Source organism: Tenrec ecaudatus, chromosome 6 (genome assembly GCF_050624435.1).
Source record: "Tenrec ecaudatus isolate mTenEca1 chromosome 6, mTenEca1.hap1, whole genome shotgun sequence".
In the NCBI taxonomy this organism is placed as follows: Eukaryota; Metazoa; Chordata; class Mammalia; order Afrosoricida; family Tenrecidae; genus Tenrec; species Tenrec ecaudatus.
In genome coordinates, this window is record NC_134535.1 from 46,986,943 (window position 1) to 47,012,070 (window position 25,128).

Here is a 25,128-nt window from a genome sequence, read left to right on the forward strand (position 1 = left end):
TTACGTTACTGGCCTCTGCTACGCCTCAACTCCGGGCTATTGCCATTCCACCTTGCTGTGTCTGCTGCCTGTGGACTCACTCGGTACCTCTCATCAGTTACTTTGCTGTCTACTTCCTTGACCAGCCAGCATGGACCAGCCAGCATGAGTTGGAAGGACGGTCCAAATATTAACTGTCCCATGAAAGTGAGTTAGACTGAGCCCTCTGAACTGCTGTGTGGACTAGCTGTTGTATTCCTTCTTCCTATATAAACCGATCTTTTTACATATATAACCAGAAGTATCATGTTATGAAGTAGCAACGAAAATAATTTTGTGGATGGGGAGTCACCACAACATGAGGAACTGTATTAAAGGGTCATGACATCAGGAAAATTGAGAACCACTGCTCTACAGAATCCTGCCTAACATACTTGCCATCATCTACTATTCTTTAACTTACTAATTCGAAAAATCTGATGAGTGAAAATATCAGATATTGATTTTACTTTGGATTCTTTAATTGTTAATGAACTTTAAGATGTTTTCTTTTGATATTCCTATTCATACCCTTTGGACATTTCTCTAGTCTATTGCTTATTTTTCTTTATAAATACCAGCTAATATTTTTACACTCTGTAATATACTTTTTGATGTTTTGATGTGTTGAAAAAAATCTCCCAATTTGGGCTCTGTGTAATACTCACCTACTGAATATGTCAACCAAATATTCAAAAAGATGAAAAAAGAAATCATAGTCTCAACAATTATAGTAAGTGACTTCAATGTACCGCTCTCTAAGAAATATAGATCACAGGGAAAGAAGTTAAACAAGGAGATTAGGGTTTTAAAAACTACAATTAGATAATTTGACATGCTAGATTTTTACAGAGCTTTTCATTCAAACACCAAAAAAACTCCACAGAAAACCACATTCTTTTCAAGCCTACATAGCTCATATTCAGAGAGAGACCACATGCTGGGGCATAAGGTGAATCTACATAAATTTAAGCACATTGATATCATACAGACATCTCTCTCTGACCACTGTGCTATAAGGCTGGAAATCAACAAACGGAAGATGAAGAAAACAAGAGCAAACAATTGGAGAATGAATAACTCTCTACTGTAAAAGGACTGTGTACTGGCCCAGACCAGAGATGAAATTACGAAGTTTCTAGAAACCAATGAGAAGGAGGGCAGGACTACCAAAACTTATGGGACACAGCAAAGGCAGTTATCAGTGAATATTTCATAGCAATACATACATGCACACCTGAAAAGGATGAGAGACTTATGATTGATATTCAGGCACAAAATTTATAGCAACTAGAGCAGGGTCAACAGGACAATCCTACTAACAGCAAAAGAAAAGATAAAATAAAATCAGAGCTGATATTCAGGAGAGGGAAGATGAGAAAACTATGGGAAAAATTAATGCCGCTAAAAGTTGGTTCTTTGAAAGGATAAACAGAATCGATGTACCGCTGGCAAACCTAACCAAAGAAAGAAGGAAACAAATTTCAATAGCAAGAATGAAGGATGAAAGAGGGGACATTACAACAGACCCTAATGAAATCAAAAGGATAATTACACAGTACTACCAAGGACTGTACTCCAATGAATTCAACAACTTGGAAGACATTGATAAATTCTTGGAAAAACAATCCCTCCCTAGCCTATCTCTAACAGATGTCAAGAATCTCAACAGACCCATAGCAATGGAAGAAATAGACAAGGTTATCAAGGGATTACAAACACAAAAATCCCTTGGATCTGATGGCTTCACAGGAGAATTCTACCAAGCATTCAGGGTAGAACTGACACCAAACCTACACAAACTCTTCCAGAACATATAAAAAGATACCAAACTCCTATGAAGGTAGTATAACTCTGATACCAAAACTTGGCAGGGATCCCACAAAAACTGAGGACTACAGACCAATATCCTTAATGAACATTGATTCAAAATCCTTAACAAAATATTGGCCAATAGAATACAAAAGTATAGAAAACAAATAATTCACCATAACCAAGTGGGATTCTACCAGGGATGCAGGGATGGTTCAACATACGAGAGACCATTAGTATCATTCACCACAGTCACATGAAAAACTATAAGAACCACATAATATCAATAGATGCGGAAAAAGCATCCTACAACATCCAACACCAATTCCTGTTTAAGACACTCAAGAAGATAGGAATGGAAGGAAAATTCTTCAAGATAATACACGCTATACATTAAAAACCAACAACCAATGTGATAGTCAATGGAGAAGAGACAAACACTATGCCACTGAAAAAGCAGACCAGACAAGGATGCACTTTGTCCCTATTCTTATTTAACATCATACTAGAGGTTTAGCTAATAGCATAAGGCAAAGAAAATACATCAAAGGTATTCGCTAGAGGAAGGAAGAGGTGAAACTATCATTATTTGCAGATATGATTTTATATATGGAAAATCCCAAAAGCGCCACAGGGGAAGTACTGGAAGCAATAGAGGAATATGGCAGAGTGGCAGGATATAAGATCAACAAACAGAAGTCTATCGATTGCTATACACATCAGATAAGACCACAGTATAGGAGATCAAAAGGTAGTACCTTTCACAATAGCCAAGCACACATTGAAATATCTAGGAATATATTTGACTAAAAGAACAAAAGATTTATTTGAGGAAAACTACAGAACACTATTACACAAACCAAGAGTGAACTCAACAAATGGAAGAATATCCCATGCTCATGGATTGGAAGATTCAATATAGTGATGTCAATCTGCCCAAGGCACTATATAAGTTTAATGCAATCCTGATACAATTAATTAATCCCAACACAAAAGAAACTGAAAACCTGATCACCAATTTCATATGGAGAGGGAAGAAGCCCAGAATTAGCAGAGAACTCCTTAAGAAGAAGGACACGGTGGGAGGGCTTACTTCACCTGACTTTAGTACATGTTATACAGACACAGGGGTCAAAACCTCATGGTACTGGTAGAATGACAGATACTCAGAACAATGGTAAAGAACTGAAAACTCAGAAATAAAATCATCAACATACAGACAACTGATCACTGATAAGGGCTCAAAAAATAACAAATGGGAAGCAGATGCCCTCTTCAACAAGTGGTGCTGAACAAAATGGATATCTACCTGAATAAAAATAAAGCAAGACCCTTATCAAACTTGATACACAAGAATAAAATCAAGGTGGATCACATACGTCGAGGTAAAACCCCAAACTATTATGGCAATCAATGAGGGCATCGGGACCAACCCGAGAACTTTGGCACAGGGACTACATAGGCTACAGAAATAGGGCAGGACACAAATACAGATGACTCACAAATTAACAAGTGGGATACAGGGAAGATAAAACACTTGTGTATATCGAAAGAATTCACCAAGAGAGTAATAAGATAGCCAGTGACTGGTCAAACATCTTTAGCCATAAACATTAGACAAAGGTCTCATTACAAAAATCTACAATACTCTGCTAGCTTCAAAAAAAAAAAAAAAAAAGAATTGCCCACTGAAGAGTTGGGCAAAGGACCTGAACAGAAGTTTCAGAAGGGCAAAAATCTGAATGACCAATAAACATATGAGAAAATGTTCCTGATCTTTAGCTATAAGAGAAATGCAAATTTAAACAACAATGAGATACCACCTAATACCCTCAAAGGTAGCCCGATTCAAAAAATCAGAAAGAAACAGGTGTTGGAGGGGCTGTGGGGAGACAGGAACTCTCATCCACTGCTGGTGGATTTGTAGGTATGTATAGCCACTATGGAAATCGATATGGTGATATCTAAAACAGATGGAAATTGAGCTACCATATGATCCAGCAATCCCCCTACTGGGCATATACCCATAAGAGGCAAGAAACAAACCATGGCCTGACATCTGTGCTCCAATGGTCATCTCAGTACAGTTCACTATTGCAAGGAGTTGGAAACAACTCAAATTTCCATCAACAGACGAATCAATTACAAAATTGAGGTATATACACACAATGGAGTACTATGCATCCCTAAAAAGCAGTGATGAACGCATGAAGCACATTGCTGCATGGGAAGAACTGGAGGAACTTATGCTAAACGAAGTGAGCCAAGCACAAAAGGACAAGTACAACATGAGTCAGCTGAGGTAAGCTTAAAAATGCAAAAGGGGCATAGGGAAAAAGCTACTGTATACAAACATTCCTGGGGTGAGATCAAGGTAGCACGGCAGGGGCCAGACCAAATCCAGGGATACATATGGTAACCAACAAAAAAAGGGGGGGGGGTTGGGAGGGAAAAAAAAGACATGGGTTGTGGCAGAACTGCACACTAACTCACTCAAGGGAAAGGGAGGATATTGTTTATATCTTCATGGGGAAAGAGGGACCAGACTTCAAACTGGTGTTCCAAGATCTGAATGCAACATACCAGCATGAAGCAGGGAACCAGTATGGAGGTCTGAGGTGCCAACCCCGATCCCAACTACGTGGACAGATGCCCCTCCTCCCAGAAGAATTTATTTCAGAGGACAGCACTGAAGCAACAGATAAGGAAGAGTGACATATATTTGATCGGAGCACATGCGAGCAAATGAAGGGGGAGGAAGAAAAAGAGGAGCACATCCTGGTCCACCAAGCCTTGAGGACAATATCCCTGCTCAGAGCAACCAGTGCACAGAGAGGACCTATCCAGTTGCCTAGAGATGGGCTTTGGGTCTCCACTCCGAATTCCCCCCCATTCACAATGATATGATTTTTCTCTTCTGATGATGCCTGATACCTGATCCCTTCGACACCTTGTGATCACACAGGCTGGTGTGCTTCTTCTACGTGGGCTTTGTTAGTTCTGAGCTAGATGGCCGCTTGTTTACCTTCAAGTCTTTACGACAACACCCCAGATGCTATATCTTTTGGTAGCCTGGCTTTCTTCACCACATTTGCTTTAGCAGCCATTTGTCTTTAGTGACCATATGGGGGAGGTTAACACACAATGATATGATTTTTTTGTTCTTTGATGCCTGATACCTGATCCCTTCGGCACCTCTTCAACTCCTTGGATTCTTAAGGATTGTTCTGGAACTTAAATTTTCCCAATCTCTATAAGTGATATTGTCCTACATATTTTAGCCTAAAAAACTATTCACTGGGGTTTTAAATCTATACTTTTGGCCTATTAGAATTATCAAATATTTTACAAAACTTGCTTATAATGTTATTTCCCAGAATAGCTAATATGCTGTTTCTGAAGTACTGCATAAATAAATGGATTTTGCCCTCACATTATGAGATATAAACTCTAATCTGAGAACAATTAGTTCTGATAATGTAGTCCTGCTCAATACTTACTCTCATGCGATGATCACTGAAAGTATAAGTGCTATAAAAATACACATTGAAGAATATGATGATGCCAGCTATCCGGAAGAATTGTTCTAAAGGTCTTAAAGTTTTCTCATAAAAACAAGTGGCCATCTAAAGTAGGTAACCCATGCAGAGAAATGCTCTTGCCCTAGTATGCTCAAAGAACTTTTAATGACACCACGATCAGAAAAAGGGATTATATTAGAGTTCAAAACCTAAGCACTAAATATGTAGAAGACTGTAGTTAAAACGAAAGCCCCCAAACTCCTGCCCCACCTCTTCTTTTTAGTTTCCACTTGGATTAAGCCATCATGAAATTATTTCTGACCATTAATTGACAGGATGGAGAGGATTGTCCTCAGCCACAGTCCATTAAAGAGTGTATGACTACCACGCCCCTAGTCAGGACAGACAATGGTTGGATTCAAATAATTTAACAACTGGTTTGATATCTTTTAATGACCATTTTACTATAAAAATATATATTCAAAAATAGTTTATTATTTGATATAATTAAATAAGAAATAGTTTTAAAATCTTAATTTAAAATATTAAATAATAACTGACAAAACAATAACATTGCTATAGAAGACATGTTCATGTTGCTTTTTGATTGGCAGCCTCATTTGCCATATTCGATGCTTTTATCTGGGCATCGTTGATTACGTGATTTATCCTTAACCATCTTTCCACTGTAGAAATAGGATCTCATTCCTTTAGAGGCAGGCCAATTCATCAATAGTTATTGTGTTTGATTTTTAGAACTGGGTTACTTCTCTTCTATGAGCATATTGTTTGTTCTTTGAAAAATCACTCTATTTCCACTAAACTTTGAATATTTTCAGGAATTGCATAACTTACTCATACTCTTGGGAATTTAGGGTGTAACAAATTTGTAACACATGTGTTATCCTCTGGTTGTTTGGCACTGTCTCAATGTTATATGTTTGTTTATTGAAGTAACAAATGCAAGGGAATAAACATGTAGTATTTCATCAAAAGTATAATGAGTTTTATGAAACTAATAAATATTACAAACATAGTTCTAATTTTTTATACCTACGAATGGAATGAACATTACCATGGGTGCTTAGAATGTGCTGGTGTGAAAATGAACATTAAAAACAAGTAAGAAATCTAAGCTTGTGGTTTCCCAATTTGGAAGCTGTCCAGCACCTCAGAGAGAAACCTGATTACAAGCACTTTTTTTTTTCTCTCTTCTAAATTTCTTTTTTCTTATCAGGGGAGAGCGTGAACGCAGTGCCCTGCTACCACCAATTCTGCAGCCGAGTTTCCCACACTGGGGCAATCGCAGGGGTCAGCACATCCGCAGTGCCATGGATGAGCCTCGCCCTGGGAAAGCCACCTTCCTGACCATGGTGCCTCCCCTGCCAGGTACGTAAGTACACAAGCGTCATTTAAACAACCGCGTCACTGAACTCAACCAAACTACCAGTTTTGCCAAACAGGTGCGAACCGGTTGAATCCCACACTGAGAACAGGGAGGGCCTGGTCGTTCTCCCTGATGAACTCAGGAAAGCAGGCAAGGAATTCACTAGCAGGAAACACCTTTAAGAGTTTCTCCTTGGAACCAAAACCTATAGGTAGAGAAATTATCTTTCTTTTGGTCTGCCTCATTGGGCTCTGCTAAATCAACAACAGCCTCTTCCTGACCATCATTTTCCCAAAAAAATCATATCAAGGGACTTTGGAAAAACGAATTGCATACGCGCTCTTGGTCTTGTTCTTAGGCAAATAAAACTTTGATGGGGTGCAATCTATTTCCTTCCCTGTTTTAGTTTTACCTCATTATTATAACCTTGGTGTAAGGATTTTGGGGGCATGAAACAGAACCAAAGATCCAATCGGCAAAGTTTAGAAGCAGGCTTTATTGGGAGGCTTGCGGGCAGATTCAGCAACCCAGGGAATTGAGCCTTTGAAAACCGAGCCTTGGGGAGTTTAGGCTGCGTTTTTATATCCCTGCTGGCAGGCACAGCTGGGAAGGGTCCAAGCTGGGGAGGATCTGTGCACACAGGTGCTTCAGAAGGGAGAAGGTCTTTGACCTTATCTGTATGTCAAGGATGGCTAGAGTGGCGTGTGCATATCTTCAGAAAACATTCTGGCTCCAGGACTAGCTGGTTTCAGGAATTTGAAGGTTGAGCAGGGGAGTGGGAGATCAGTGAGAGGGGGGTCAGTGAGAGGGAGGTTTATGAGAGGTGAATTCTGAGAGCCAAGCTGAAGGCACCGGATTCAAAATGGAGTCCCTTTTGCCAAGACCATGCACTTGGGAGAAGTTCCCCTGGGACCAGCCTACAGAATGACTACAGGAGGCTTGTCTGGATCAGAGGGCTGACTACTGAGCAGGAGCTAGGAAAGAGGGGCTTTATTGAGCACCCCTCGCCCGGACATTCCCGGAAACGAAGACTAAAGACAGGCAGAGGCCTGATCTTGGAATGACATCAGGAAAATGCACCTCCTGTCAAGCGTCCCCCCTAGAGACGGAGCGCTGTGGGAGAGGGTTCAAGGGCGGAAAACACAATGACGTCACCCCAGGTACCGGAAAACCCGGTCCTCGGCCGCCTCCTTACGCGACCTCATCAGATTTTGAAGTCAAGTTGTGGGAAAATGTTGCACTGGGGCTCCAAGGAAACATCGGAATCCGACCTGACACACGTGATTTTTGTAAACAAAAGCAGCTGACGTCCGGTCACTCGTTAGTTGGCGTCGTTGGGGCACGTTGTTTAAACCTTTGCAGCTGTGTCACGAGTGGTTTGCTGTACGTTTCTTAGCTTCCGTGGCTCTTTGTTCTGTTTGGGGATAAAAAACATGGGTCCTAAAAAACAGTGTTTTAAGAAAGAATCATCATGAGAGGGAACTGGTTAACCGTGTAAGGGGTATTGTTGATGATAATTTAGTAACCACTTTTAGAAAACAGGGAAACGCCAACAGCGGACCACATTAAACAGATTTTTTTTTTTTAAAGACCAATTCAGAGCCAGCTCCTAGTGAAAAGAGGCAAAGAAGGAGGGGCAAAATTCCTGAAAAGCAGCTACCAGTTGATTCGATGGAAGGGGATTCCCCTTCCAAACAAGGACTCTCTCTCCATCCCTCCTCTCCACATCCGTGTCCGCAGATCCAGATCCTCATCCATCTCAAGGTATGGGCCATACTGTAGTTGTTAAAAACTTTTTGAATGTTGTGTTTCTTATTTAAATTATATTATTTAACTCTGAACTTATTGACTTTGAAATTTCTGTGTAGTGTTCTGTATAAAAAGGCAATCCTTAGTGGTTGAGAACGGAGTAACCCGTTTCCAGCTATTTCTCATGGGAAAAATGGATTCAGAACTGGACTGCATCGCATCTCGATGCTCCTTCTACAACGATTAGTGTTGGGATCTGGGGTTCGACTTGTAAGCTGAAAGTGGCTAAAGAAGGAGAGGCCTCAGTTTTTAACCCCATAAAGAATTATGGCTATGAAATCCCTCAGGGGGAGCAGACAGAGCAGAGAAGCACAAATGGAGGTTGCTTGGCCAGAGATGGAGACAAAAGTACTTTCTTTATATCATTAACAGTGAGTGGGAATACATTTCCCAGAATCCTTTGCATGTGATATCATCTTGTGGAAACAGAGTGTTTGGGATTACAATTCTCAGAATCTTTACAACCGGCACTGTGTTAGTCTGGGTAGACTAGGGTAACAAATTTGTAGATACTCAGATGCGTATGAGAGAGTTTTATGTAAAGGGTGATTGTACATTAAGAAAGTATCCAACCCAGTCCAGTCCAAGCCCATAATTCCGATATTAGCCCATATGTCCAATACTGATATACAAAGTCCTCTTCAGACTCATGAAACACATAAAATGATGCTGAATGCAGGACGATCACAGGCTAGTGGGTAGAAAGACTTTGGGTCCAGTGACAGTGTAAGCATCTCAGCACTGGCAAGGGTCTCCACGCAGTTTCTCCAGCACCCAGGGCTGCATCAGGGTTGCTCCATGTGGCTTCTCCTCAGGGATGTCTCATAGGGAGTCAGTCTTGTCAGTGGAGAGTGAGAAGTGTCTCCTGCCTCCAACGAGGAAAAATAAGATCTCCCAGATTTCTCAGGAGAAAGCCATGCCCACCCAGAGGCCTTTATTGACTATGATCTGATCGACAGACTAGACTCCACACCTTCACTCTTAATCCTCTCAAGTCCCAAATTGACACCAGGTTATATAACTACTACAGGCACCGTCTTGAAAAATCCCTTGTTTCCCCTCCCTAATAAAACAATTAAAATTCCAAGAATCACACATATCCAGCATGGGCTGAGCTACATGGGCTGGTGAACGTCACTTCCTGAGCATACTCATCTTAGTTTGAAGTTTTCTCCTCCAGACTTTCTAGTGTAAACTTCCAGGATTGCCTCCATGCATGACCAGAGTACTTACTCCTCTCTGTACGACATAGAACCGATCCTAGCAACCCACAGTATCCTTGTACCCATCAATAGATATATGTAAATGTAAATTGTGGACATTAATAACCTAGGGTGCATACATTTTCATGGATGAATCGGAAAACATAATTGTGAGTATATAAACAAGCCAGACACAATACTTATGGTCTAATATCATGGTCGTAAAAATTTTTTAAAAGACAGAAAGTATTATTTAGTGAAGTACACTTTTGTGATAAAAGAAAATTCCGTTTTTAGGGGGTACCACTCCACTTGATCCAACATTTAATCCACTTGATTGCAATTTTTTTAATGAGGACTGAAGAGACAGAATATTTAGTTACAGGTAAAGCAAGCTAACAGATTTAGCAAAAAGACCCCGTGGAAGTTATTTTATGATTTATTTAATTCACTCGCTCCTCCCCGCCCCAGAGTCAAACAAGCACGGTGTCCTTAGCACAGGAAGTAGAAAGAGTGGCAGGAGGAATGTTTGAAAAGTGAGGAGTGCATTGCCATTTGAGAACGGGAAACCGGTGGGTGAGAAAAGAAAAGGAAATTTGTTGAATTCTCCAAAATAGTACCAAGCAATCTGTTAATAAACTAAGAACAATTATTGTATAAATTTATTGCTACGGTAATGTTTCAGAGGGAATTGGTAAGAAGCGGACGTTTTATAAGCTTTGTTGTTAATACTGAAGATGTTTTACACAGACTCCCTCATTAGGCTTGGACAATATTGAAAATATAATAATTTAGGGGTCACTCACTCACTGCCATTGATTTTGCCCCAAATCATTGCAATCCTATAGGACAGAGCAGAACTGTCCCTGTGGATTTCTGAGGTTGTAAACCTTCATGAGAGTGGAAAGTCTCATCTCTCCCCACTGAACGAGGGGAGTTTCCCGCTGCTGTCCTGTGGGAAGTAGCACAGTGCATAACTCTCTACACTAGGTTTAGTGAACATAAAACAGCAAGGACCACCCTGAAGGCTGAAACTCTTGGATCTTCATCAAAAAGTGCTTCAAGTCTTCCTCACTTTCGGCAAGCAAGGCGTGTCATCTGTAGATCACAGTTTGTAAATGATAGGTGGACATAATCTGGCAATGGGGGTCAAGGCGGCGAGGGAAGGATCTGGCAGACATTGCCACACAAAGGAGAGGTGGAGACACATTTCCTTTTCCAACAAAATGGAAGATGAAGGACACTGGAGACAAATTTTTGTAGCAATGGAAGAAACTAGATCGTGAACAGGCTAGATGGAGAAACAAAGGGTGCTCACGTGATCCCCACAGTGACAGAAGAGCCTCTTAGGCTTGGGGTCTGAGACGAGTGCAGCGTGAAGTCTGGGGTTCTGCAATCCACGTATCTGCAAAGAGGAGGCACAGCACGTAGGGCCAACCAATGACTGAGGACCCACCAGGAAGCCAGCCTACAGTGGGAGACCTGTCACTCGAACAATATGAATCCAACTTTATATTTTGCCAACCATTTTAGACTAGCTAAGGCTCTTTTGGACTTCGTTTCCAAGCGATCCCCGTCACTACCCCATTCTTTCTGTTCAAACCTTTTATCTGACTCTGGTCTGTATTTGTCCCTCTCCGAAATCGCTCGAGAGCAGAAGCCAGGAGTGGAGAGGCTTGAACCTTTGAGCTTCCTCTCAGCAACATTAATCAGCCTTCCTCCAATCCTGATGCTGCATTCTTCTTCATATAATACAACTTCTCTGATTATCTACTTAGAATACAGATTGAATTAGGATGGTGAGAGGCTGTATCCCTAAATTGTCAGTCTTTATGCATCATTTTTCAGCCCAGGCTAGCGGATGGACCATTATCATTTGGTGACATGATCAATCCAGATCTATATTGTGAGATACATCCTAAAAATTAAAAAGAAACTATTTGTTTTTATTTCAAAAGATCTTTCTCATTCACAAACCTAAAAATTATTTACTCAAAACTCTTCCTGCCTGCAGTTTCTCTGGCCTGTTTTGCACCCAAAATTACTAATCAACTTTTCTTTCCTGTTTGAAAAGCAGTTTGTCAGCCCCCCCTACCCCCACCCAAAGAAAAAGGACAAGGGAAACACAAAACCAAAAATATTACTTTTTGATTTAATGAAAAAGATTCAGTGCTTCTTCAAATTTCAATTTCAAGAGGTATCAGATGACAATGTGCTTAAGGGGCAAAAGTTTTCAGGAGCCTCTTTTCAATGCTAACTCAGTAACCATTAAGTACTTCATCACCATGGAAACTTGAATTAATCAAGAAAAATATTATTTAAGTGTGATTTTCCTATTCTTTGGAAGTGTGTTCCTTTTGTATGAGGAAAATGTTGCCCTGATTTGTCATTTGTTCTTCAAATCACAGAACAAAGAAATATTGTCTTATTCATTTATTATTAATATAATAGTCAAGTTTTAACAGAAAATTTGTTTAAAAAGTCATTGTATTTCAAGTTGATGCCGGCAGTTATTTGTATTGATACATAGGCTACATTTTCTTATTCTTTTTGGAGGAGGGTCATGGTTTTTGGGGGTTTTTTTTTTTGGACACTGGCTTTATGGTAGCATTTATGATTTTAGATCCCATATTTGAACCCTACAACTCAGACAAATACTAGAGAAGGGATTATAATCAGAGTTTCCAATCCACTTCTGAGACTAATGCCCAGAGTGCCTAAATTAAACCAAAGGAATCCCTAGTACCAGAAATGAGGATATTAGTCACATTAATTAAAAATATATATATAGTATCTTATTCGAGCTTAAACCTCTGAGCACTAAGTCTGATGAGGCTATAGTTTACAGAGGACACCCTAAATCTATGAATCTGTACATAATTTGGCCCCCAGTCAGTTCTTCCTATTTGACAGGCGGTACACATGGTTGTATGGCAGTGGTGTGTGTTGCTGTGATGTGGAAGCTATGCCACTGGTCTTTCAGATACCAGCAGCACGTCCTAAAGTAGACAATTATCAACAGAGCTTCCAGACCAAGAACAAACGAAAACAAAAAATATAGGCTGTGCCCGTCAGAGGAGTTCGCCTCTGAAAACCCCACAGAGAGCATGAGAATGTTAGGTTTCTGGAGTGGAGTATAGCTCGGTTCTTTACGTTGCACGCGTTTTGTAATCCAAGTGAGTTTTTATGAAGGAACGGAAAAGTTTCTGGTTTTACAGTCTCCAAAGGGTACACACTATTTATGGAAGGAGTGTCAAGCCATGTTGAAGCTGTGCTGGGGTTCACAACGGTCATGAAAAACCATGTGGAAAAGAACACCCATGTGGGACTGGGGAATCCTGGGGACTGAGAGATCAAGAGAGCAAGTGAGCAAGGGGACAGCAGGGCAAGAGTCTAAGAGCCCAAGCACATGTGGGCTCCACGCACCTCCACCCTCCGACCTGCCCCAAGAACAGAGCCAAAGGGCGAAGTGTGTGTGTGTGCTCAGACTTCCGTGGCCTCCATCCTGTTTTCTGTGGGAATTTCCGTCCTCTGCAGAGGAGCCCTGTGGGCTGGGTCACAGCGAGACAGCCAGCCGTCCCTGGAGAAAAGCGAGGTTCTTTCTGCTCTGGTGGGTTCTCAGCCTGGGGAGCCTATGGGGGCATTCCTTGGCATCTCACAGGGTCACTGCAGATATATATCCATGCATATATATATAGGATTCTCTGGAGAAACAAAACCCGAACATTTATGATTATATATATATATATTTATATGGATAGATTTATGTAGCATGAAGGAATGTAACAGCTATTTAGTCTACACAGCAGTACAGAGGGCTCAGTTCAACTCACTTTCTTCGAACAGTTAATAAACTGGAAATCCTTTAACTCCCAAGGGCTTTTGGGCCCAAGGTCAAGGAAGCAGCCAGCTGAGTCTTCTCTCGGGCAATGCAGGCAGTCCTCCCACAGGCAGCAAACAGCAGGGTGGGTCACCAATAATCAGCAGCTCAGGAGCTTAGTGAAGCAGGCATGAATGGGATATCAAAATCAAGCAATGCATGATGACAGGATCAGTCAGTATCAAGCTTGAAGGATGTAAACACCAGCAGCATGATGAAGCAGGTCTCGAAGGAGCCTCAATCTCTAGCAACATGATCCATGGGTTGGCTGTCCTACAGGTAGTGTAGCTCATAGATTGAGGCAGAGAGCTAGCTAAAGCAGTTGGACACTGGTCCAATCACCAGAGACCAAGAGAGAGAAGGGAGGACCATTTATCTCTTTGCCCTCCAATTAAACAGCAACTTTATTAATCCCACATGTTTCTACTGGCCAGGTTGGCACAATAAGCCTACCTATCACAGTTAGGCCCACGTGAGCCTAGGGATTTATGTGCATGCATACTCAATTCTGGGTTTCTCTCATAGGTATCTCGTGGGGTGCCTGATTTCTTTCCAACCTCCTCTATGGGAGTCTTTGCAAGCATGGGAGGGACAAGCTCCCCTCGCCCCCCCCCCCCACCATCCCTAAATATAGTTACGGAACAGAAGCATGGTCAGATACTGAAAACCTCAAAAACAAAAGCAGAATATTGTCAGAGACAGTGCCAAAAGATGAGCTTCTGAGGTCAGAAATCCCTCAAAATGGGAGTGAGGAAGGGGTACCTTCTCAAAGTAGCATTGACCATAAAGATGCAGGTGGAGTAAGGCCTGCTGGAGTGGAGGCGTCAGAACTTTCATTTATTGATGGGGTGTAACTCAAAATGAGGAGAAACAACTGCAAAAAAATTAATTATTGAACCTAGAATACTCAAAGTATGAATCCAGGAAAATTGGAAGACATTAAAAATGTAATGGAATGCTTAAAGATTGATATTGTAGGTGTTAGAGAGCTGAAATAAATGGTATTGGCCATTTTGAATCAGAAAATCATATTGTGTTTTATGCTGAGAATGACATAATCAAGAGGAATTGCATTCATTGTCAAAAGGGACATGTTGAGATCTTTCTTGAAATACAATGCTGTCTGTGACAGGATAATGTCTATCCACACACAGGGAATCCTGCCAATGCAACCATTGTGCAAACTGTTTCATCAACCACTAAAGCTGGTGATGCAAAAAGTGAAGCATTCTACCGACATGTACAGTCTGAAATTGATCAAACATGCAATCAAAATTCATTGATAAATATTGACTATTGGAATGCAAAAGTTGGAAACAAAGAGGAAGGAACAGTAGTTGGAAAATATGTATGGTCTTTGTGATCTAAATGAAGTTGGAGATTGCTTGATAGACTTCTGCAAGACCAACAAATTGCTCAGAGCAAATCTGCTTTTCAACAGCACACAGACAACTACACACTTGGACTTGTCAGATGGAATACATACAAAACAACTGAGTACCTTTGTCTGAAGAGACAATGAAGAAGATAGATGATCAATATCAGCAGTTAAAACCAGGCCAGAGTTCAAATGTGGAATAGACTGTCTATTGCTCATATGTAAGTCCCCCGCTGCCTGTGTCTCTGCTGCCTGTGTAAGCATGCCACTGGTGGAAGCAGCCTGAATATCCTCTAAATTGCTGGCATAACCTGCCTCTGAGACCGTAGAGCTCCTGAAGAGGAATGATCAAATTATGTCCTAAGTGAGAGGAGGGCCGTGAAGCCGTACTTACTGCAACTTCCAGGACCCTCCTGCTTGGTCTGTCTCTCTTATCTTCTGAAACTATCAGCAAGTTGTCAGCAGAACTGACAGCTCTTCTCCTGTCAACTGTGGAAAACTCCCAGGAAAATAAATCACGTTAAGGGACTCTTGGTCCCTTTTTAAAGCAAAACAGGAAATCAAGTCCCAGTCTTCCCATCCATTCTGTCCTGGAGACAGGGAAGACATTTTTGACCCTGTTGGATTCGTTAGTTCTACAACACGTATCCGGTTGAAAAATAAGACCATTGTTACCAGCCCTAGCTTCCAGCTACTATACCATCTCTGAAGACTGTGGTTACCATATCTGATTACAGCAAACCCTTCGTCTTTTCACTCAGAGCATCTCCACCAGAGAAGATTCAGGTCTCTGGAATCCGATGGAACTTCCTGTCAGCTCACTTTCCCATGTCCTCTCCTCCCTTTCCTGTCCTTGGCTACCTCGTCATCCCCTCTTCCTGACCTGACTTACCCTTCTCAGATTCAGGGTCAATAGGATCCAACACTCCTCTAGTTCTTGGAAGGGATTTGTAGTTTCTTGCCATTTTTAATGTTTTTTTGTGTACATTTTCTTTCTCCCTCTAGGGCTCACAGCCTTGGGGTCTCCTGTCTCTGGGCTTCCTGGCCACCATTGGGTCGGTGGCAGGAGAGGGGTGCACCATCGCTCACCTGGGTCCATTCTGGAATCTGATCCCTAGGGAGATGGAGCCAGGGCTACCTTGAGACCCACATTTGGGAACCAATATTCCCACTTGGCATGCAGATATTTTATCATGAAATAGGGCAGCCATTATACGCACTCCAAGTCAGAGGAAGATAGAAGTGTTTACATAGAAGCTATTCCAGTGCTGAGACCACAGCAGTGCAAGGCAGACTGTCATTGTGGTGCCCTGTTTGAAATCTGAATACACAGAAAATATATACCTTTGTCTTTGGAATTCATACTTTAGGGAGTCACGCATGGATGTTTTACATTAATTCAGGTTTCAAGGTCACCACGGGAAACAACTGTTGACCTCGAATAAGCAAAAAGTACAGTAAGATCCTTTAAGTCTTGGGCCAGTGTCAGGGTGCCTTTGTTGGTTACCTACATAGCAGGACCGAGATTCATCACTAGCAGACAGGTAAGTAAGAGGAGACTCAGTATTAGGTGGTCTTGTAGGTGCCGTCTACATCCAATCTGTCTGCTTTGGAGCAATGTAGCAAGTTATAAAAGTTCCATAGAGATTACATTGAGCAAAGTGCCTTGGGCTAGCTGCATTTTGTAAGGCCCCACCCCCAACTACATGAAGTAAAATAACTTGGGTTATTGGTATTTGCCCATATTGAATATCTATTGTAAAGCATAATATGAAGAATCTTGAGGACAGAGACACCATTTTCTAAAATTTACATAAAATGATTAGGCTTATATATACACATATAATGGCATTTTACACATCTTGAAGTGTGAAGTTCGAGGACATTCACTGTATTTACCAGCTTGTGCAGCCATCACCGCTGTCCATTTCCAGTAGTACTTTCTCAGCTCAAACAGAAAGCAATATTCCGGAAGCAATAACTGCCTATTTCCTCCTTCCTTCTAGCATCTGGTAGCCATGAATAAACTTTTATATCTATGCATTTGCCTATCTTAGATATTTAATATAAATTTGATCATATCATAATATTTGGTCTTTTGTGTCTGTCTTATTTAATTCAGCATAATAATTTCAAGCTGCATTCACGTATTAGCACATATTCTCTTTATAATTGAATAATATACTATTGTATATATATGCATCATATCTTGTTTATATATTCATTTATTCATAAGTGGGTATTGTGCATAATGTTGCAATAGACATTGAAGTAAAATCATCGGTTTGAGTGAGAATAATTAAGATTATAAACTAAAACGAGGCTTTGCTTTTTTCTCTCTGGAATCGAATTTGAGTTCTTTATCAAAGAAGGGCACACAGAAGGATGGAATTTGCCCTCTCATTGTGTCCTGAAAAAAATCTGCAGATGTCTGTGTACTGAGGTAATAAGTCCTGCTTGGCGGTAGTAACCACTGTTGTTCTTAGAGACCCTTGAGTCAGGTCTGAGCCATAATGACGCCCTGCCCGACCAAACAGAAGGCGGGACAGTCCTCCATCATCTTCGAATGGTGCTGCATTTGTGTCCCTTGTTCCCACCAGTGTCAATCTATCTCATTGAGAGTCTTCCTCCTTTTTCCTCTGATGACCCGCTTCTTTATGAAGTATGATGCCTTTCTCCAGGTACTGGTCCCTTGTAATATCATGACCAAGGAACGTGAGATTAAGTCTTGCCAGCATCATGATTAAGGAGCCTTCTGACTGTACTTTTCCCAGTACATATTTGTTCATTCTTCTTGAAGTCCATGGTATATTCAATATCTTTTGTCATGAATTGATTATCGTTCATTGAAGGCCTACTCAGTAAATTAGTCTTGATTGAAATATTCGTTGGAGTATTTCTAACTCATTGTATTAATCTTATTCCAAAGTAATTAGATGCCAAGCAGGAGACAATAAAGAGGAGATATTATTAAATAGTTAAGCAGTTAGACTTGATGGGAAATCAATTGTTTTATTTACATAGTGAGATTTATTTTAAAGTTATCTAAATATGAGACTTGCATTAAGTATAAATTACATATTTAGTGATTCATGTCTGACTCCCAGCTGTGAACATTTGGCTGTAGAGGAAGCCCATGTTACATACCTAATTTGCATATCTGTATTAAAAAGGGATAATGACTTTTGTTTTAGTGGAAGCAGAAACTTAACTTCATACATATTTTTAAGGTAGGTTTTTTTATAGTTACCTAGAATGTTATACTATAGGTCAAATGAAATATCATAACATGATTGACGTACTAAAAAAATAAATGTACTTAAAAAATAGATTGATATTAAAGGAACTGCAAAAGGATCATAAAAGTTTGGGACTGAGAAGGAACTGTATACACACCCAATAGTCATTTTGATTATACATTTCATCCAAGTCATTAAAAAAAAAGCCAGTGTTTGGGTTTGCATAAGAAAGAATAACTGATGCAGAAAATAACATTAGGAGTACATTCTTGTGAATATTATTGTTAAGGAAAAATAAAAGTTTATAAAAAAACACTAAAACTTAATTAAGGAAGAAATTAGGCAGGAAAAAGAAAAACAAAATTGTGTTAGACTGCGTTGACTTGAGAAACAAATCCAGAGATGCTCATATATGAGTCAGAGAGAACTTTATATCAAGAAGTAGTTATGCATCAATAAAATATCCCAGTCCAGATCAAGTTGATAAGTCTGATATTAGCACATATGTCGGGATAGCAGTCAATAAATTCCTCTTCAGGCTCATGCAACACATGCAATGTTGCTGAATGCAGGAAGATCACAGGCCAGTGGCTGAAAAGTCTAGTGGATCTTTGGTGGTGGAAGCATCTCAGCGCTGGCAAGGGTCTCCACATGGCTTTTCCAGCTCCAGGGCTCTGACTGCCATCAGTATAGCTCCATATGGCTTGTCAACAGTAATATAAAGGAGAGAGAGTGTGTGGTCCTCCTCCTCCTTTTTGGAACTTCCAAAAAGAGGAAGTTCCAGAATCCTCCTGAGAAGGTCGCGCTCACATGGAGGGATCACCAGGCTGTGATCTGATTGACAGGCTAGACTCCACCCCTTAATTCTTTTTATTAAGTTGACATGAAATTGTATAACTACCACAAGCCATATACATTAAAGCATGACAGTCTACAAGTATGTGTCAGTTAACTAGATTGTGCTCTGTAGATTTGGGGTGGATGCTGTCTACTCTTTGTATCTATCTATCTTGCTTTGATATTTTTCCCAATGATTATCAATTTCTAAGGGATTCTTAAGAATCTTTTACTTTTAATCTCTCAATGGAATGGCAAGTATAGAAGAGTGAAATTCTGTGCCTCGTTTGCTGGGATATATGAATCCAATGGTTTATATATTAGAGTTTATTTTTTGTACAAATGGTATTGATGTAGTTGTTTCCCAGTAGTTCTAAGGCACATTTTCTTGCTTCTTTTTTCAGAGAATAGGGTAGCCAGATCTTGCCATTAGGATGTTAGAGGATGTGCTTGGAAGGTAACTTGCACTTGCTGGTATAAAGACTGAGTTTTGTGCATGAGTCCATAGGATTTTGTCATCTTTCTGTATTTTACTGAGTAATGTTAGAGTCCAAAATCAGGATAGAAATACCAACTTCATCTTCTGATATGTGATAATGTTATATATCAGTAGTAGATGGTCTCAGAAAGTGTGGCTCTCCGGGTTAGGAGGATATGCTTAGCCAAATAAGCTGAAGCGTGACAAGCAGTCTTTCTAGTTTGTGTTTCAACGTGCCATTTTCTCTTTTTTACTTTCCTGAGGACTGAGAATGATCAGAAAAATAGCTTTTAATTTCATGACAGGACTTTGAAAAGTTCAGGTAATTTGGTTAGAATTCCCTAGGTTAGGAACACAAAATTGGGAATTTTTTTTTGTTACTATTCTTTGGCAAGGGATGGCTTCCATTGAGCCTGAGGATAAACAACGACTGAGTATATTCATAACCAATAATGAAAACAGTTGGAGCTGTTCAAAGGACCCAGGAGGCTTGGACAAGTATCAGTTTCAGGGTATATTTTATTGTACGTGTGATAGATAGGGCAAGTACGGGAGACCCATTAACATTTCTGAACAAAATTCCTCCGTGAGTGTTGACTTAGTGCAAAGACCAATTTGTCTGTGATATGTGGGTACTTATATAAGATTTTTCTCTAAGCTTCCAATGAGCACTTTGAGCTGCATCTCAAAAGCACCAGAGGTTATCATGGAGTTCTTTGATTCCCGGTCTCTCCAGATAACCCTTTTGTTGTTTAGTGTGTGATAAAAGGAGCCCTGGTGGCATCGTGGTGCTTCCCTGCTAACTAAGAAGTGATTCATGTGAACTGATTAGGTGCTTGGAGGGGAAAGATGAGATCATCTGTTTCCATAAAGATTACAGCCTGTAAGGTATCTATGAGTCAGCATCACCTTGAAGGCGATTTTTTTTTTTTGGTACACATCTTTAACTTTGGATTTTGTTATTTGATGTGATGGTTAAGGTTGTGTGTCAACAGTTAGGATGTAATTTTCTCTCATGATAAGATCTATACAATGTAATAATGATGAGATTTCCTTACAACAAACAATCAATTGAAAAGGAGTGTAACCAATTCATGTGTTTAGAAAAACCCACCTTAGTCAATAAGGTAGTGTAAGGTGCTTAATTTAATGTAGGCTCTATGGAATTTTTATCACTTGCCACATTTTTTAGAGGTGAAGAGGTCCAATATAGATGTCACTTGGAAGGGTCCATTAACTCTGTGAGTCTTCTGTTATTTACTTGATGATTTGTGATCAAAAGACAAGGTCCTGCTATTTGGCTAGTCAACAGGGACATCTTGAGACTGGCCTAAGACTTAAAGAAACGTATTGTTCTACTTGCTTTCTAATGGTCAACAATTGTTTCGTATGATTACACTGATACCCAAATTAATGTAAAACATCTCTATGTGACACCCAAAAGTGTAAATTTCAAAGTAGGATGTATATATTTTCTAAGTTTTCTGATTTAAAACCGGACACCACAAAAACAGTGTGTATACTATCAACCTCCTATCAGCACTTTCTACTCCCGTAAATGGGTACAGTCTTGGAAACTCTCAGTGGCAGGTCTCCCCTGCCCTATCGAGTCACAATGAGTTGGTATTGACTTGATGGTAGTGCGTTCTTCCTCTCTAATTTGGAGTTAGTGAATTGGCTCAGCTGGTCCAAGGTTAAGAACTCCTATTAGGGTAACAGGAGTTTCCTCCGACATCTGGCTTTCTTCCAGTATATATCAATACAATGGAAAAGCTCTTTTGCTTTTTGTTGGATCTGGATCATACATATGGCATACAAAGAGCAGAAGTCTGCTCTATTGTTTGTTGATCCTGGGAGTTATCCTCTAAGCCTTGGGGTCAGCAGCTTGCCACCTTACATGTGGTTGTTCAGCTCCTGCAACTAATTGCAAGTTCAGAAGCTCGAGACCAACAAGTATAATGTATGTGCATGCATATGTGTGTGTATGCATATGGGCTTCAAAATTGTGTGGAGAAAATAGAGTTAAAAGATAAACTTCTACAAACTGTTTTAAGGCCCCTCATATGTATCTCTGTGTATATACATATATTATATATATATATATATATATATATGAAAAACACTGGTATATCAGTTTGTCATATTACAGTGGCCTGGGTGTTGCTGTGATTCTGGAAACTATGTCACTGGTATTTTACATACTAGCAGAGTCATCCAAGTGAACACATGTCAGCAGAGCTTCTGGACTAAGAACAGACTGTGAAGAAGGAATTGGCTGCCCATGGAGATATTGTCCGACATTGAAGTCCTCGTAAATGGAAGCAGGTCATTGCCCGAGATAGTGCCAGAAGATGGGCCCTCCGACTGGAAGACTCTCAGAACATTCCCGAGCAGGAGCTCTTTTCTCAAAGCAGAGCTGACTGTGGTGATGTGAGTGGAGTAAAGCCTGTGGGGGTGGAGCCTTTGGGATCTTCATTTGCTGATGGGGTGCGACTCGAAATGAGAAAATATCTGCAAAAATCTTCCAATGAACTTTAATGTACAAAGTATGAATCTAGGAAAATTGACAGTCTTCAAACATGAAACGGAATGCCTAAAAATTGATATCTTAGGAATAAGTGGGCTGAAATGAACTGGTGTTGAACATTTTGAATGACAAAATCACATTTTTAAAAAACATTTTATTAGTGGCTCATACAACTCTTATCGCAATCCATGCATATACACACATCAATTGTATAAAGCACATCTGTACATTCTTTGCCCTAATAATTTTCTTTCTTTTTTTACATTTTATTAGGGGCTCGTACAACTCTTATCACAATCCACATGGTTACATACATCAATTGTATAAAGCACATCTGTACATTCTTTGCCCTAATCACTCTCAAAGCATTTGCTCTCCACTTAAGCCCTCTGCATCAGGTCCTCTTTTTTTTCCCCTCCCTTCCCACTCCCCCCTCGCTCATGAGCCCTTGATAATCCACAGATTGTTATTTTGTCATATCTTGCCCTATCCAGAGTCTCCCTCCCCCCCCTTCTCTGCCATCCATCTCCCAGGGAGGAGGTCACATGTGGATCCTTTTAATCAGTTCCCCCTTTCCAACCCACTCACTCTCCACTCTCCCAGCCTCGCCCCTCATACCCCTAGTCCTGAAGGTATCATCCACCCTGGATTCCCTGTGCCTCCAGCTCCCATATGCACCAGTGTACAATCTTTGCCCTATCCAGTCCTGCAAGGTAGAATTCGGATCATGGTAGTTGGGGGGAGGAAGCATCCAGTATCTGGGGGAAAGCTGTGTTCTTCATCGGTACTACATAGCACCCTGACTGACCCGTCTCCTCTCCTAAACCCCTCTGTGGGGGGATCTCCAGTGGTCGACACTTGGGCCTTGGGTGTCCACTCTGCACTTCCCCCTTCATTCAATCTGGTATACACACACACACACACACACACACACACACACACACACACACACACACATATATTCTTTTTTTTTGCATGATGCCTTGTACCTGGTCCCGTTGGCACCTCGTGATCGCACCGGCTGGTGTGCTTCTTCCATGTGGGCTTTATTGCTTCTGAGCTAGATGGCCGCTTGTTCACCTTCAAGCTTTTAAGACCCCAGACACTATCTCTTCTGATAGCCGGGCACCATCAGCTTTCTTCGCCACATTTGCTTATGCACCCATTTGTCTTCGGTGATCATATCATGGAGGTGTGCAGTCAATGATATGACAAAATCACATTTTTACTATGCTAGGAATAACACTATCAAGAAGAATGGTGTTTGAAAACATTGTCATAAAGGACATTTTGAGCTCTGTCTTGAAGTACAATGATTTAAGTTGTAAGGTTGTATCACTGACTTCAAGGAAACCAATCAAGATAACTATTATTCAAATTTATGCATGAACCACAAAAGCTAATGATGAAGAAATTAAAGAATTCTACCAAGATCTTCCTTCTGAAATTGAACAAACATGTAATCAAGATGCACGGATAATTATTGGCTATTTTAATGAGAAAGTTGGAAACAAAGAGGGAGGAACAGTTGATGGAAAATAGGGTCTTGATGATAGAAGCGATCTCAGAGATTGCATCAAAGAATTTTGCAAGACGTACAGCTTGTTCATAGCAAATACCTTTCTTTCAACAACACCGAAGGTGTTCTTCTTTTAGTGGTCTTCTCTAGGTGACATACACGTAAATCAAATTGACTACACATGTCAGAATTTCCCGACCTGTGGGTTGCGACCCCTTTGGGGATCGAATGACCCTTACACAGGGGTAGCCTCATTCATAACAGTAACACATTACAGTTATGAAGTAGCAACAAAATAATTTAGTGGCGGGTGGGGGGGGGGTGGTCACCACAACATGAAGAACTGTATTAAAGGATCATGGCAGTAGGAAGGTTGAGAACCACTGACATATGTGAAAAGAGATGATGGAGAAGCTCAATGTGAGCAGTTAAAAGCAGGCAGGAGCTGACTGGAAGATATCAATTACTCATATGTAAGTTCAGATTGAAGTTGAATAAAATGAAAACAAGTCCATGAAAAAAAGTAGGACCTTGAGTCTAACCCATCTGAGCTTTGAGAATATCTCAAAAACAAATTTGCTGCATTGAACACTAATGATAGAAGGTCCCATGAGCTGTGGGATGATATGAAGAACATTATTCATGAAGAAAGCAAAAGGCCATTAAAAATAAGGAGAAAAAAAGATCAAAGTGGATGTCAGAGGAGACTCAGAAATTTGCTTTTAACCATAAACTAATGGAAATGGAGGAAAGGATGACATAAAAAATCAAAATAGAACCTTTCAAAGGACAGTTTGAGAGAACAGTCAAATATAATGAAATGTGCAAAGACCTAGAGTTAGAAACCACCCCCCCCACCAAAATGAAGAATACACTCAACATTTCTTGTACTGAAAGAACTCAGAACAAAATACAAGTCTCAAGTTGCAAGATGGAAAGATTCTATGGGCAGAATACTGACTGATACAGGAAGCATAAAAAAGATGGAAAACAACCTTCTCATTAATATCCCATGCAAGTGGAGTTTTGTAGCAGTATCTTGACAGGGAGCGGCCAGGGGATCTGGTTGGATTCAGAAGAGGACATGAATCAAGGGCTATCATTGCTGATGTCAGAGGGATCTTGGTGCAAAGCAGGGAATACTGGAAAGATGTTTGCTTGTCTTTTACTGATTATGTTAAGGCAGTCACTCTGTGGAGCATAATGCAGTACGGGTAGCCATAAGATGAATGGGAGGCCTTGGGCAATTCACTGTGCTCATTCAGAACCTGTAAATTGGTTCCAGAGTCAGTTGTGTGGCTAGAACAAAGGTAAATTTTATGATTTTAAATCAGGCAAGATGTGCATCAGGGTTGTATCCTCTCACCACATTTATTCAATCTGTATGCTCAGCAAATAATCAGAGAAACTGGATTATATGGAGAAGAACTCACCATCAGGATCTCAGGAAAACTTAACAGCTTGTGATATGCAGATAACACAACCTCCGTGGCTGAAAGTGAGGAGGACCGGAAGCACCTG

At 40.5% G+C, this 25,128-nt stretch overlaps 1 non-coding gene across 1 annotated transcript; it reads right to left on the reverse strand.

The window, feature by feature from the left end:
• Window positions 1–6,585: 6,585 nt before the first annotated feature.
• Window positions 6,586–6,748, reverse strand: LOC142451926 (U1 spliceosomal RNA). The gene has a single exon (XR_012785030.1). It is a non-coding gene; the product is annotated as a U1 spliceosomal RNA (small nuclear RNA).
• Between the last annotated feature and the right edge of the window lie 18,380 nt (window positions 6,749–25,128).